The sequence below is a fragment of the Muntiacus reevesi genome, chromosome 10 (genome assembly GCF_963930625.1).
Source record: "Muntiacus reevesi chromosome 10, mMunRee1.1, whole genome shotgun sequence".
In the NCBI taxonomy this organism is placed as follows: Eukaryota; Metazoa; Chordata; class Mammalia; order Artiodactyla; family Cervidae; genus Muntiacus; species Muntiacus reevesi.
In genome coordinates, this window is record NC_089258.1 from 61,016,198 (window position 1) to 61,029,070 (window position 12,873).

A 12,873-nucleotide genomic window follows, 5' to 3' on the forward strand; every position below is an offset into this window, starting at 1 on the left:
ATGATTCCTTCTACCGAGTCTATAAATGGCATAAAAGGGCTGTTGAAGATGCCTTCCATTTTATGAGAGGATGGAGAAGTTTCTTAGATGTTCTCAAGTCATTTTGGTAAGAGAAAGCTATATTTCCTTATAACTTCTACGGCTCTGAACTCACAAGAAACTCTTCTTTCTTGAGATACTTTATTTATTAATCTGCAGACTTCTACACTAGAACATCCCTAATTTGATATCACCCTTCTGGAACACAGAGAGGGGTGTCCACTTGAGCCTCCAAGCCCACTGAGAAGAAGAATGGATAATTAGGAACCTAAGAATTATTTGTAAATAAATCAAGACCATTCACTGCTGTGATGATGTTTTCTTGCTCTGCAGTCATAGCTACAGTTGGTCAGTGTGAACATTTGACTTTGCAAGTCTCATGATCTTGGGATACAAGTAACAAAAGTCATATGGCAATTTGTAATGTACATCTTTCTATTAACAAAAATAGGGAAAAAGTAATCTACAGCATTACAAAATTCCAGCATTCTGTGTCTCTGTCACATCTAGGGGCTTCCCAGGTGGAGCTAGTGGTAAAGAATCCACCTGCAATGTAGGAGACTCAAGAGATGAAGGTTCAATCCTTGGGTCAGGAAGATCCCCTGGAGAAGGAAATGGCAACCTACTCCAATATTCTTGCCTGGAGAATTCCATGGACAGAGGAACCTGGCAGGCTACAGTCCATAGGGTCAGACATGACTAAAGCAACTGAGCATCACTTCTAATAATTATCAGATGACTGGCCGACTAGAAATTTCTGGAATGTTGTATAAAGAAACATCTGTCTCTAAGGTGAAGGATGTGTGGAGACATTAAAAATCTGACTGTGAGTATGTTTGATTTTCTGAAGAAGATAGTAAGGAACTGCAGTCCAGTCACATCTGTTTCCAGTCAATCCTTGTTCACACTAGGTTTGATTGACACTGACCTTGTACCTGATTGGGTGAATACCTTTGTTGAGTTTCGTTATAATATTTTGGGTTTTATTTAAAGTGACTACAAAAACAACTACATAAAAGGTTCTTACAGTATAATCAACAATGTATTATTGTTTTCCATTCAGTAGTCTTGACTGGAAATGTGAGTGAAAAAATCTTTTTCTTTGAATTCAGTGCTGGGAAACTCAGTGCTTCCACTGAGGAACGATCAACCCCTTTTGAAAAATGGCTGTTATGTAACTGGTTGGGACACTTGGCTACCAAGAAGCACACTGGTTTAATTTGTTACTCAGGGATATGTTTACTCTTAGCTGTTTGCTTTTCCTTGGATTCTATTTTATATTTGTAAATATTTATTTTAAAATTTTACTGTGCCTGCCTTTGTGAGTTGTTCGGCTCCCTTGTTCAATGAAGTGATGGTACGGTGTGTGTATTAGTTGTTCAGTCATATCTGACTCTTTGCGACCCCATGAACTGTAGCCCACCAGGCTTCTTTGTCCATGGAATTCTCCAGGCAAGATACACTGCATTTCCTCCTCCAAAGTGATAGTATACTCTGTCACTAGTCGACTGTTTGCAACCCTATGGACTGTATAGCGCACTAGGCTCCTCTGTCCTCCACTATCTTCTGGAGTTTGCTCAAATTCATGTCCACTGAATCAATAATGCTGTCTAACCATCTCTTCCTCTGCCACCACCTTCTCCTTTCAATCTTTCCCAGCATCAGGATCTTTTCCAAATTAAAAAAAAAAAAAAAGATATCAAACTTGAGAGTAAAATGACTCCATGGAATTCCCACAGAATTACTTCCTCTGCACTCAAATCAATGGTACTAGAGTATCCCTCTTGGGAACTAGCCTGAACTCCTTCTTTCATTTCTGATTGAATGTGACTTTGGGAAAATTAGCTGGAAGCTCTGCCCCAGGGAGATGTCACTGTTAATAAAATTCTGAGGAATTTGCTAGCTCATCATCTTCACCATAATCACAGCATGTTAGAATTTTATGTACTAAAGCCTTCCTCTTTAGATAAACTAGAGAACAAATAATTTGAAAGCATCTATTGAGAATTTTGCTGTTGTCCCATTAATGCATGAGAAATTTGATCATTTATTTTATCTGTAAGTTAAATTAGTAAGGAGGGAATCTGAGCCATTCCTGATGGCAAAACTTCAAGTGGTGAAAAATTTTAAGTTTTGGAATGGGTACTATTATTTACATCATTCAAAACTCAAAAAGTACAAAATTATATCTAATGCAGTTTATCTTCTTCAAATTTTCTTCAAATCCTGCCCTCCAGCCACCCAGCTACTCTTCCCAAAAATCAACCAATTTTACCAGTTTCTGGTATATCTTTTCAGAGACATATTATGCTTCTAAAAACAAACAACTGTATACAATTTCCCCTTTTTAATAGAAAATACACTATTACATAATTGTTTTGAATTTAAAAATTTGTGCACATAATGAATCTTGGAGATCAATTCATAGAAGTTTAAAAAGCTCTCTTCTTTTTTTTTTAAGCTTTCATAGTGTGTTAGCCACTCAGTTGTGTCTGACTCTTTACTGTCCCATGGACTGTAGACCACCAAGCTCCTCTGTCCCTGAAATTCTCCAGGCAAGAATACTGGAGTGGGTTGCCATTTCTCCAGGGGATCTTCCTGACCCAGGGATCAAACTTGGGTCTCTCGCATTGCAGGCAGATTCTCTTTACCATGTGAACCACCAGGAAAGCCCCCAGATGTCATTTTATAGCTGTATCAGTAATTTACCAGTCTTAATAATGAATGTACTTTAAAAATCTTGTTATAAAAAGTGCTGAAATGGACAAGCTTATATACACCTGCCATTTCTCACATGTGTTGTAAGATGAATTCTTATAAGTAGACTTACATGCTCAAAGGTTATGTGCCTTTATAATTTTGTTAGGTATTGTGAATGGCCCTTGATGGAGATCATTCTAATTTACATTGATAATCTGCACTGTGACTGTTTCTCCACACTTCTGCCAACACACAGAGGTTATCAAACTTTCCAATCTTTGTCAGCGTCAATCTGGTAAGTGAAAAGTGATTTCTCAGTGTAGTTTTAATTTGCACCTTTCTAATGGAGAAAAAAATGCTAATCTTTTTAAGGACAAAGGACTACAAAGTCATGTGGTATTATTATCACCCTTTGTATTGTTCCTGGAGTCTATATCAGGTTAACATTAGAGTTCAGAGATCAAGACCATGGCACCATGCCCAGAACCAAGAAGGAAAGAAAAGGCAGCAGGCCCCATTTCAAGCATGTTTGCCTTGACAGAGTCCCAGATGATGTCCCTAGAAGGTAACTTCTGTTTTTATGTGAATGCAATTAGAAGCTAAGTTTCAGATTCCCCAAGGGCCGTAAAAGCTGCTTCTAAATACTTAGGAGGTTTAGTTTTGTTTTTTTGCCTTCAATCCATACCATGGAAAAATGAAGTAAAACAGGTTCTATATTTATAGATATAACTAAGCCACACAATAGCACTGTAGGAGGTTGGACCAAGTCATCTGGGTCACATGAGGGTTACAAAGATTAAATAATATGTTTAACACTAGGAGTAGTCTGCTTAGACAGGAGGCATGTTGCTAATTAGCATATTTGCCTCATGACCTGCAGAAACAATGTTACTGCTTTGTTTTAATCTCTGTTGTTTTTTTGGTGCTTTTGCATAAGGAAGAACTATTCAATGGTGTTTAGTGCTGTATCTCTTTAAAAATAATCTCAAAGAACTGTCCTCCAGGTAATGGAATAAAAAGATTAGGAGTTAGGTCAGCTTAGTTTGTGCTAGCTGTGTGACCTTAAGCAAGTCGCTTGACTTTTCTGAGCTTCCCTCTCCTCACTTGAAAAATGGAGGTAATAATCTGACCTATTTATCACTGGATCTTGTTGAAGAACTAATGGAATACTGTACAACGAAAAGGCTTTACAACAGTAAATGGCAATATATCTATTAGTTGATCTGATATTGACAGTATAGAAAATTTTGTCAATTACAGTATCATCAGCTTAATTTTCAAGGAAAAAACCAAACCCAAACAAAAAACTCACTTCTCTTGAAAAGCTTTTGGGAAATCCAAACCAGGTAATTTTAACATTTCAAAGAAATTTGGAGTCAAGTTGCCTGACATTTAATAATTCAATAACGTTATTAATACATCTCTCATAGGTGGACTAGCCTCTTTGGAAAAGCTTTGTATTTAAAATATGCCGATAAGGAAAATATTCTACGGGTCTAATAGCTATGGATGACATTTGTTCAGTTTAGTAAAAGGGACTTAATTTGTGTTTTGAGAAAAGTGGGTTGGGCCTCGTCTCCGCCCCCCCCCCCCCGCGCCCCTCCCCGCCCCCCCCCGCGGGTCTTCAGGAACTCTTTTGGGTTGAACCTGTACTAGGTGTTCGCTAGTTAACCGCTTAGAAGCACAAAGATAATACCTATCTGGAGTCGGGACACTCTGAAGACAAAATCACTGCTGGTTGCTCGCACACCTCCGCTCAGACAATTCTGTCCCCTTGCCTCTCCCTCCCGCAGCCCGTCCCGCCCCCGCGGCCCTGCCCCAGGGCTAGCGGGAAGCCCGCGAGCTCGCACGGAAAACTCAGGTGACAGGAGGGGAGTGGGAGGTAAGATCCGCTCGACAGCCGGCCAGGTTTGGGGGCGCGGCCGAGCTCGGGCCGCCCGCCTCTGACCGCTGTGGTCCCGGACCCGCGGTTCCTCCAGGTGCGCGGGCAGCAGCCGCGGGGCCCGCGTCGCACGTGGCAACAGGTGCATCTCGGCCGGAGCGGGCGCCGCGGGCGCGGGGTGGATGGGTACTCAGCCCGGGAGAGAGAGCCGGAAGCCAGCCCGTCCGCTGAGCCGAGCGCCTGGAGCCTGCGGGGCCGGCGTCTTGAGGTTCGGCCTCGCGCGTCTTTCAGGTTTCTTGGGGAGGTGGGGGGCGCAGCCCCCTCGGCGGCCGCCCTGCCTTTGTCTCCTTCAGGGAGGCGCAGGCTGGGGCCGCCGAGAGGGGCCGCGGGCGGGCGAGGGGGGCGCAGGCGGCCGCGCTCGCCTATTTACAAGTTTCCCCAACTCCCCGCCCTGGCTCCACCCCCGGCGGCCCGGGAGGAGGCGGGGAAGCTGGGGGCGCCCCGGACTCGGGGTTCCCGCCTGGCAGCTGCAGCGGCGGCCGGCGTGCGGCCGGGGGCAGGGGTGGGGGACGAGCCCCGGGGTGCCCAGGTGCACGCCCGGCCCTGAGTGCACGCGAGCCTCGCTGGTGGGCCTGGAGCGCCTCCGCCGGAGGTCCGAGGGGCGCCTGGGCTCGGCGTCTGGGTTGCGCAGCGCGGGGTCGGGTCGTCTGCGCTGTGGGTGAGTACGGGGTTGGTGCCGGTGCGCGGAGGGGATCTGGGCCGGGCGGTGGGGGGCGTCCTGGGACCTCGAGTGCAGGAGTTGGGGGAGAGCTGCGGAGGCTGCGGACGCCTGGTCTCACGTGGGGGCAGCGCGGCACCGAGGGAGGGACGGATGCGGATCTCCTAGCTGTCACCTTGAAAGTGACCGAAGGAGCTCCCAGAGGAGTCAGTTTCGCAAACTGACAAGTCCTCCGCCGGAAGCCGCCCACCGGACACTTGACCCTACTGGGCCGCCGGTCTCAGCCGTCCCGCTCGGCGGTTCGCTGGGGCCCATTCTCAGCTCGGTCGATCCGAGCTGGAAATAGGGCATTCTTGGGGTTGCGGCAGTTCTCAAGGCCCATCGCCTGGGTCTGATTACTTCCTGAGGTTCGCATGTGCTTTCCTAGCTATTTAGAAAACTCCAACTCTCAACTAAGGTCACCAGATTAACTCGAGTTATTGGTGGACTTAGGTGTTTACCTACCTTAAAGAAACCTTTCCCCTCTTCTTTTTCAGACTTGCTCTTTTATACTACGTTATTTATTGATTTTTGGCTTGGACTCATTTATTTTGGAGTAGGAATGAAGAGATTAATTCTTCACTTAGCCTGCATAAAGTTTCACACATTCTATTAACTACTATTTGTTTTAAGGACTCGGTGTACTAGGAAATCTTTTTTTTTTTTTCCTTTGTTTGAATCAAGTCTTAGGCAAAACGGGAGATGAAAGCATTTGTGTTTGGCCAGGTGATAGGAATTCAATCATTGTCACGTTAAACCTTGGGCCCTTGGGCTGAAAGGTGAGCGTGGCCGTGTTAGGCGTGGAGGGAAGATGGGAGGGGAAGCTAAGAGGCAGGAGAATTTTTAAAAATGAGGCTCTCCTTCCTGGGAACCTTTGACCTTCTTAAGGAGTGTAGATACTCTCAGATAAGAGTGTGTGGTTAACCCTGAAAGGAATTACATAGCTCAAATTGCTATTCTGTAGACAAACTTCTTCAGGGATAATTAGGGCAGGAAATGATAGGCAATTTAAATTGAAACAATGATGCCCTGTTTGTACAGTGCTTTACAATGTATAAAATGTTTTATTTTTTTCCCTCAAGTACAGTATTCCATAAGTTATGCAAAGAAATGATTAGATAGATGTACTTTTAAAAAATACTTGGGAATGAAATTTTGTTTATATAACATTTAACATGCATCAACTTTTCTACCTATTTTTAGCATTATATATATGGACAAATAATGCTGTAGAAGAGCTGCATCTTTTAATTATGTATCAATAATTCAGTGGATTATACAGTGCTGGAGTTCTTTCAGTATTTCTTGGAAGTGAAGCTGCAGTTATTAGCCTTGAACATTTAAAAAGTATGTCATTTAATAGCCCTGTTCTGTTGGCCTGGTTTGCTATGATTTCCAAGTAATGCATGCTTGCAGTATAAAAATGGTAGATTCAGAAAAAGGGTAAGGATTAACTAATTCCAGCATCCAAAGATAATTACAGTATTTTCTTTATACTTGTTAACGTGTAGCAGATTTATTTATTACATTTTTATAGTTTATGCAAAACTGTGTAACTGTAGTTAATAACTGTTGCATGATTTTTTCTCTGCTTAACATGTGACAAGATTTCCATGTCAAACTGAAACTGCAGTACTTTGGCCACCTCATGCGAAGAGTTGACTCATTGGAAAAGACCCTGACGCTGGGAGGGATTGGGGGCAGGAAGAGAAGGGGACGATGGAAGATGAGATGGCTGGATGGCATCACTGACTCGATGGGCATGAGTTTGAGTGAACTCCGAGAGTTGGTGATGGACAGGGAGGCCTGGCGTGCTGTGATTCATGGGGTCGCAAAGAGTTGGACAAGACTGAGGGACTGAACTGAACAGTTCTATATATTATTACTGGCTACATAATGTTACATTGTATAGATATAACAATTTATGTAACCATTTCCTTATAGTTGAACTTTTCATTTATTTCGTTCCTATGATTAAATATATACTGATGCAACAAATCATGTGTACTCAGTCACGTCAGACTCTTTGCCACCCCATGGACTATAGCCAGTCAGTCTCTTCTGTCCATGGAATTTTCCAGGCAAGAATACTGGAGTGGGTTGCCGTTTCCTCCTCCAGGGGATCTTTCTGACCCAGGGATGGATCTCCTGCACTGGCAGGCAGATTCTTTACCACTGTGCCACCTGGGGAACCTAGTGCAACAAATAACTTCTGTAAAACTTTGTATGTAGCTCCTGTGTTTCCTTAGAATAGAGTCATCTGCAAGATAGTTGATGGCCCAAACATCTATCAATACAGAGTGACCACTACTTTCCAAAAAAAAAAAAAGTTTTACCAAAGCTTGTTCCCACCAGTTCCCACTCTGTGAGAGTACCTGTGTTACTGTATTTTTGTTCATGTGGAAACTTATCCTGCAATGGAAAAATAATTCTTGCTAGTCTTATAGGTGAACAGCGCTATCTTAGTATTTAAATTTCATTTTTTTGTTTCCAAATGATGTTGAATATAAAAAAAATCTAATTGTTTTCCTTTTTTATTCCCTTTAAATTGAATGTAGTGCCAAATTTTTCTCCTGGAGATATTAGTATTTTTCTATGAATTCATAAGAGCCTTTTATAGATAGTAAACTTTTGCCTTTCTTAGTGCAAATATCTCTCCCCCTGTTTTGTCTTTGTCTTATAAAGACAAACAGCACAGGTGTATAGAGGTTCTGACTTATGGTTCTTTCTGTACTTTATTATAGGCAAGCCAGTTGACTTACTCAAAAACAAAAAACGTTTAACACTTCTGAATCATAGGCTAAGCATTATGTATGACACTGGCACAAGACGACCCTTAAGAGAATTCTCCAGAATTTTCAAATGTATTAGAATCTCCACGTCTTGGAGTAGAGACTGTTGCAGAACCGAGTGGACTGTTGATGAGGGAGTGTTGTGCATGGTATGCAGCATTCAGAACAGCATCCTTTGAAATCAGAGAGGAAAGTTTTAAACTGCAGGGAATGAGCCTTTCAGTTCTGTTCTATGATTATGTAAACTAGGCTCACAACCGTTTATCTTCAGTAATCCATTGATCAGTTCAGTTCAGTCGCTCAGTCGTGTCTGACTCTTTGCGACCCCATGAATTGCAGCATGCAGTAGTATTATTTTGCCAGAATTTTTCTTTTCATATCCATTTTGTTTTTGCATACTGACTTATTGATTTTTGTCGTGTCTTGATGTCTGATAAGATGTATATGTAATTTGAAAATTTTTCCAAGTTAATTTTTTTTCCAGGTTAATTTTTAACACCACTTACAGATTAAACTATTTATTTGAAGTTGGGGGGGGACCCTTCTGATTTTCAAAACTTGAATTATCTTTCCCTATTATAGAAGCTTTAATATGCCCTGACGGTGTTAAAAGCCTCACTCAGACTGCTGTCCCTAAAAGCCTGAGTTTCTGCCTTTCACTTCCCATCTTTTCCAGTCTAACGATAAGCCATAGGGCCATATATGAGTATGAGGGTGAGACTGGTATACGGTGTGTGTGATTGGAGACACTTGGAAATGGGCCTGGGCCTGGAGGTGCGTGAGTCAGAAGGAAGTGGCCACTGCCCCTTAGCGGGCAGGTACCTGGGCAGCAGGGGCTTGTGGACTCCACAGGAGATGAAGAGGGACCGAGGATGAGTGATCCTGCCTTGAAGGAAGGAAGAGAAGGATTGAATGGTTTGGTGTGACATTAGCCAACCTGAAATGTGGTTCAGAAAAGCCTGCTTTGATTGGGCTTCTCCAGAGTTGGCTTAGGATATCCAGTATAACCCGGAACTCAGTTTGACTGGCAACCTCTAAAAATTTATTTCTAAGCAAGTTTTATGAAAGATTGCCCTCATGGTAGTTTCCCTTTTAGATTGACTTCAATATTCTTTGAAATCAGCAGGTACTACTCTTTTATGTGGGTAGTTATTCATGATCTTAATGCATGACTTTTTCATATTCATTTGGCTCAAGATGAAAAAGACTTTTCCATTTTGGGGATGACAGATTTGGGGGCTACTCTTGACTATGTACAATAAAGCTTCATTTTCATATACCATAAGTAATTTTGCAACTTGTGACTGCCCTGATGTCTAACTTTTATACAATCAAGGGGAAAAAAAGGGTTTGCTCTCCAACCTTAGAGTGTAAACAAGGTTGAAACTAATGGTATTTTAAGTAAATAGCATTCAAGCGTTGTAGAAGTACATATTTGCATGTAAATCTTTGATTCCAAAGTAACTTTGTTCATTAAAACTAGTAGGTTTTCCTTAGCCTTCAGTTTAAGCCCCTCATTGAAGAGAAGTAAAAGTGTATTTACTTAAAGATAAACTGCATTTAGGCCTTGCCAATAGGCCCAAATCTAAATTAATAAATGTTCTTGTGTACTCATGAGTTACATGAGTAAAAGAAAAATCACACATCCTACCCTTAGTCTAACCTAAAAAAGTTTATTTCACTTTGAAGTTATTAAACTATGTACAGGTAGTTTTAAAGGCAGTTAAAGTTTCTTTTAAGGAGACGTTGACGTCTTCAGGATTGATTCGATTCTTTGTGAGCTGTGAAGGAAGATGGAGAGTGAGTCCTGAGTTTCTCAAGCGGGAAAGGGTAGACGGTCGCGAAAAATTTTGGGGTTGGCCAAAATGTTCGCTTGGCTTTTTTCATACTACCTTACAGAAAAACCTGAGTGAACTTTTCAGCTGACCCAATGCTTCCAGATGGTGTCATTTTGTCTGAAACTGTACGGGTTTTGTGTTTCAGTAAGAACTGCTGAGCGGAAGGTCAGGCCTGGCCAGCTCCGCCACTTTGTACACACAACGCAAGGGAGAGCCAGGACTGGGAACAAAACAGCGGGGAAGGGGTCAGCCCTCGATTTAAGGAGTCCCGTTTTTTTGTTTTTAACTATTACTTATTTTTGACAGCATGGGTCTTTGTTGCGCTGAGCAGGGGCTTTCTCTGGTTGCAGAGTACAGGCACTAGGTGTACAGGCTTTAGTAGTTGTGGCAGAAGGGCTCAGCTGCTCTGAGGCATGGGGAATCTTCCCGGACCAGGGATTGAACCCGTGTCCCCTGCATTGGCCAGCGGACTCCTAACAACTGGATTACCAGGCAAAGTCCCGGGGAGAGGATTTTTAAAGCCATTAAATTAACTTATCATTCTTTTAAATTGTGCCTTGTCAATTTATATTTAAATTAAATGCCAAGAAAACATGAGTGTTGAGTTTGAGGGTCAATCATTCATAATTACCCAAATCTTCTGCAAGGAACCAAAGTATTTTAGGGCATTTTGTGTCCTCACTTGGCGTTGAGAAAGGAACCCCTCTAGGAGAGAGTCATTTATCAAAAGAGGAAGGAGGAGAGGTGAAAAAATATATATTCTTGTGTAAATTAACCTATAGCTTAACTAATGTTTATGGTTCATGTTTGGCTGTTGGTTGTTAGCTTGTCTTCCATGCTTTTTCTGCACTGCCAACTTGCTAATATTTAACTCAGACATTATTTACATACATCACAATTCTGAAGGAAAAGCCAATATTTCATCATCTTATTTCTGATAAGCACGTCATACGATGTGTTTCTCATTGTTCAGTGACAAATGAGAAATTCTCTTTTATGTTTGTCTCATAGATTTTCTTGATAGTTGGCAACAATTGATGGTATCAAGTTGAAACTGCATCTTTTAAAAATATAGTTCTCTTGGCTAGCTTCATGGAACAAAAATAGAAGCCGATATAGATACAAGCAGTCTAAGAGGCAATGTTCATACGTGAACTCACCCTCCCTTTCCCAACCTGTCAAGTTGATTGAGTTATTTACCAGAATAACTACCAGTTAAACCTCCTTGTCCTATGAAAGGTCTGTTTTTTCTTGTACAGTAAACTGCTACACTGTAGTCATTTCATTCCTAGGTAGACTACTGATTTGAACCATATTTGTACATTTCTCCTAACCTAACTAAATTGTCCATAAATTCAGATGAGAACTTCAGACATCTTCCTTGGTGGTAAGAAATCAAGAAGAGATGGGAGAGGGACTTCTCTGGCAGTTTAGGACTCAGAACTCCCAATGCAGGGCTTGAGAGTTTGATCCCTAGTCAGAGAACTGAGATCCCACATGGCACTAGGCATGGTTAAAATTTAAAAAAAAAAAAAAATGGGAGAGGGACTTCCCTGGTGGTATAGTGGGTGGGAGTCCACCTGCCAGGTCAGGAGATGCGGGTTCGATTCCTGGTCCAGGAGGATTCCACGTGCCAAGCAACTAAGCCCCTGTGCCACAACTACTGAGCCTGGGCTCTAGAGACTGCTCCGCAGCAAGAGAAGTCACCGCAATCAGAAGCCCCACACCACAACAGAGACCCAGCGCAACCCTAAATAAATAATAAGCTTCAAAAAATGGGAGAAATGGGTTACAAAGGGTAAATTTTTCTGTTTACCAAGAAAAAAAGCACCTGTTTTATTGGCTCCTCTGGTTAGATCCTATATAGAATCAGGCCATCTATATATAGTGTATCATTAGGATTATATTTCGATTTGTTAAGTGGTGGAAAAAGACATGAGTAACAATCCTTCCTGTTGGAATCTTACGTTTGATTTTCTTCTGCCTTAAACCATATGTTGAGAACTTTCTATGGGCCAAACAAACATTGTACAGGGTAGATATGGAAAAAAACAAAACTGGCCACAGTTCTCATAGGAGTCAGTTCAAGAAGGCTTCCACCATTGTAAAAAGGGCTGTTTTGGAAATGTTAGTAAGTGTTCAGGTTCCCAGACGTGTTCTCTCGGCTCATTACCACTGTGCCATACATGGGAAATTCTGCTTACTACCTTGACCGAATTTTGGTACACATAAAGCTTCTTTGACATTTTTAGTTATCTAACGACTCCTGATCCTTACTCACTCTTATTCTTTTCCTTCTGACCAAAAGATGCTTAGCACTACAGTCTGTGGTTTCACTCACTTCCTCTGGATAATCTTTTAGTGACCTTTTCCTGTATCTTTTTATTACATCTTGTGAGCTTCTTGAGGATAGGGGCTAAAACCTTATGATGCTGGGTAGAATTGTATTTTTAATAATTATCTGTATCAGATGTAGCCTGGAATAAATCATTCAGAGTTCTGAACTCTGATGGCATGGGAGTTTGAAATTCTTTCTTCAGTTAGTCATAGCTCCTAGAGGATCTTTTAAGCCCGAGACATTAGTGTCCTCACTGCTTTTCTTGACTTTCCTCCTTGTCTTCTGCTGGTGCTCCATCCCCTCAATTCACTGTGATACACTCAACCCAGCTCAACCTGTGGCTTCGTGTCCCTCTGGAAGACTGTACCGTTAGATTGTTGTCGTTCAGTCACTGTGTCTGTGACTCTTTGCAACCCCATAGACTGCAGCACACCAGGTCCCCTGTCCTTCACTATCCTGTATCCCCTGTCTTCCACTGTCTCCTGGAGTTTGCTCAGATTCATAGCCATTGAGTCAGTGATGCGATC

General features: G+C 42.2%; 1 protein-coding gene across 2 annotated transcripts in view; it reads left to right on the forward strand.

Annotated features, from left to right (window-relative positions):
• Positions 1–4,386: 4,386 nt before the first annotated feature.
• The window catches only part of MTUS1 (microtubule associated scaffold protein 1), a 187,131-nt gene continuing 178,644 nt past the window's right edge, over positions 4,387–12,873 (forward strand). Inside the window, exon 1 of one of the 2 annotated variants that reach the window (XM_065901479.1) lies at positions 4,387–4,621. The gene's annotated coding sequence lies outside the window, so the exon portion shown is untranslated. Of the gene's footprint in view, positions 4,622–5,120; positions 5,340–12,873 lie in introns of those variants that run through there. The other variant, XM_065901478.1, reaches the window with a different exon arrangement.